Source organism: Crinia signifera, chromosome 3 (assembly GCF_055691185.1).
Source record: "Crinia signifera chromosome 3, ASM5569118v1, whole genome shotgun sequence".
In the NCBI taxonomy this organism is placed as follows: domain Eukaryota; kingdom Metazoa; phylum Chordata; class Amphibia; order Anura; family Myobatrachidae; genus Crinia; species Crinia signifera.
The window spans coordinates 242,649,349-242,652,502 of NC_139219.1; positions in this window are offsets into that span (position 1 = coordinate 242,649,349).

A 3,154-nucleotide genomic window follows, 5' to 3' on the forward strand; every position below is an offset into this window, starting at 1 on the left:
TTTCTTAAAGACTAAGATGTTGTCAATGACTGAAATAGGGTGTTCTAATTGATCCCTTTCTTCAAAAAAAAAAAAATGTTTAAGCATTAGTTTACGTAGAAATCTTTGCAAGTCAATGAAGAAATCAAAATCATTAATTTTGTTGGAGGGGCAAATTTAAGGCCTTTTTCTAAGATCTTTGTTTCTTCCCCATTGAGAACATATTTACTAAGGTTATATATTTTATTTTTACCCTGCTCTTCTTCTTGAGCTTTAGGTGTGTCATTTTCAGTTATTTTTATTTCTTTCGCTAACTGTTTGTTCTTTCTATTAGCCTTACCTGTCCCTGATTTGCCAGCCCCCTGTTTTCCTCTTCTTTTTTTGATAGTGGTTAATGTATTGTCAGAGGCATAGCGAGGGCGGAGCCGGCGGAGCACACGCTCCGGGCTGGGAAGATTGCATGGCGCCGGAGCTGTACTGTGGCACCGCCAGCTCGCCCTCTCGCTCGCCAGCCAGCTCCCCCGCCTGCCCGCCAGCTAGCTCCCCCGCTCCGTCCGGTGCTGCACTGCTTCTATGTAAAATTCACAGATCCCAGTGAACCTCTAGCCAATGGGCGCTTACGGTCCAGCAGCGCGAGCGCCTATTGGCTAGCGGTCCAGCGGGAGATATGAATTTTACATAGCCGCATCTCTCTCCCGGACACAGTGGGTAGCCGTGAGCGGTGCACACTGGCAGGGGGGAGGAGAGGGGAGGGGTGCACCGCCGAGCCTCCCGCTGCCCCGCTGAGCCTCCCGCTGCCCCGCTAAGCCCGCTTACCCTCACGGTTTTTGCTGGTTAGTAACCGGAAGTCCGGAAATTCGGTGGGCGGGGCCTATAGAAGACGCTTCACTACTTCATGACGCGAGACCTTTCATATTCAAAAACAGCCGGCCACCGCAGGGTTAGGAGCAGCGATGTCAGTTCTGCTGCAGGATAGGTGCTGAGAGAGTCACCCAAAGCCTGCCAGCTCTCCACAGCACAGAGGTCCCGTTGTGCTTCTTCAGCGTCTGCTACTGCTGACAGGCAGTAGCAGAGCAGCAGTGTGACAGTGACTACGGAGGTTCCACGTCAATCCCCAATGGAAGTTCTTCTTCTATAGCAGAAGACATGGCTCCGCCCCCCCCCCCCACAGGCTCCGCCCATCTAGAAGCCATCGGCCTCCACAGCACAGGATGGGTAAGTTAAGGACAGTTTCCCTTCCTTATTTAAAGCTTATTTTTCTTATCTCCCCTTCCCTTCTCCAGTCCTTGTACCTACAGTATCTGTTCCTTTCTCCTAATGTGGGCATTATGTGATCAAGGTGCACTAATGTTTGTTGTAATAGGTAGTACTATTATATGTGGGCATTGTGCATAGCATCACCAGTCCTGTGGGGCTTGTGCACTTAAGTGGTGTTATTGTGTATTGTGGGCTTAAGAGGCACTGTTCATGTGGGGGTAAGATGCACTATTCATTCGGGCATTGTGGGGGTAAGATGCACTATTCATGTGGGCATTGTGGGGTAAGTGGCACTATTCATGTGGGCATTGTGAGGGTAAAATGCACTATTCATGTGGGCATTGTGGGGTAAGTGGCACTATTCATGTGGGCATAAGATGTACGATTCATGTGGGCATTGTGGGGGTAAGAGGCACTATTCATGTGGGCATTGTGAAAATAAGCGTCACTATTCATGTTGGCATTGTGTGCGTAATCTGCTCTAATCCTATTGGCATTGTGTGTGTGTATAGCACTGATAGTCTTGTGGGCATTGTGTCCGTAAGCAGTTCTAGTCCTGTGGGCATTGTGTGCGTAGTGGCGCTAGTAGTCTTGTGGCCATTGTAAGCGGTGCCATTCATGTGGGCAGTGTGTTGCGTAGGTGACGCTAGTACTGTGGGTATAGGCGACGGTAGTCCTGGGGGCATTGTCAGAATGAAGCAGAGCGGGCACCCCCCCCCGCTCCATTATGCTGCCAACCGTCACCTCCAGCATCAGCAAGTGTATATGCACCATATCGTTAATGATGCACACTGCTGCGGGTTACTGATGTCCGTCTCTGTTGTCTGTACATGAAGGGACGATGAGGGATATTGCTAGACAGGGCCATTCTGCAAAATGCAGCATCCCCCACATTCCTCTCCCCACCCCCCTGTTTATACCTGACACCCCTGAGTGAAAATAGATATGCCCACAGGTGAAGCTAGACACACCCATTGGGCAGGACATGGCACGCACGCTCGACGCAGCGCTTTGCGTTGCAAATTCTGGTGACCTCTACAATCTTCCTGAAACTACTTTTCAAAAGTAGGCAATAATGCTGCATCGACTGTCTCTGTCAGCACAGGCGGGAAGGGGGGGGTGGCTGTCTAAGTATGGTGTACGCCCACCCTACACCCACCCTGCTGCACCCACCCACCCTGCTGCACACTACTGCAATCCACCATGCTGCACCCACCCTCCTGCACACTACTGCACTCACCCTCCTAACCACATAACCCATCCACCATGCTGCACCCACAAACCCACCCTACTGCACCCACCCACCCTGCTGAATCCTACTGCACCCTACTGCACTCACCCACCCTGCTGCACCCTACTGCCCCCTTGGCATCAAGCATGAAGCCCCTTGGCATCGAGCATGAAGCCCCTTGGCATCGAGCATGAAGCCCCTTGACATTGAGCATGAAGCCCCTGGCATTGAGCATGTAGGTAAGTGGCACTTATGTGTCAAATGTGTAATGGGCATTATGGTGTGTTGTATGTAATGGGCATTGCGGAGTGTTATATATTATGTCATATGCATTGCGGAGTGTTATATAGTATGTCATGGGCATTGCGGAGTGTTTTATAGTATGTCATGGGCATTGCGGAGTGTTTTATAGTATGTCATGGGCGTTGCAGAGTGTTATATAGTATGTCATGGGCATTGCGGAGTGTTATATAGTATGTCATGGGCATTGCGGAGTGTTATATAGTATGCAATGGGCATCATGTGTGGGCTTATGTGTAATTGAAATTACAAAGTTCACTAAAATGTGCAATGGGCATTACAGTGTGTGGTATAATGTTGGTCCGTGCCTACTTTTCACTGCGCAGGAGCCTCACCTACAACAAATTGGGGGGGAAGGGGGGGGGCACAAAAATGCCCTTACTCCAG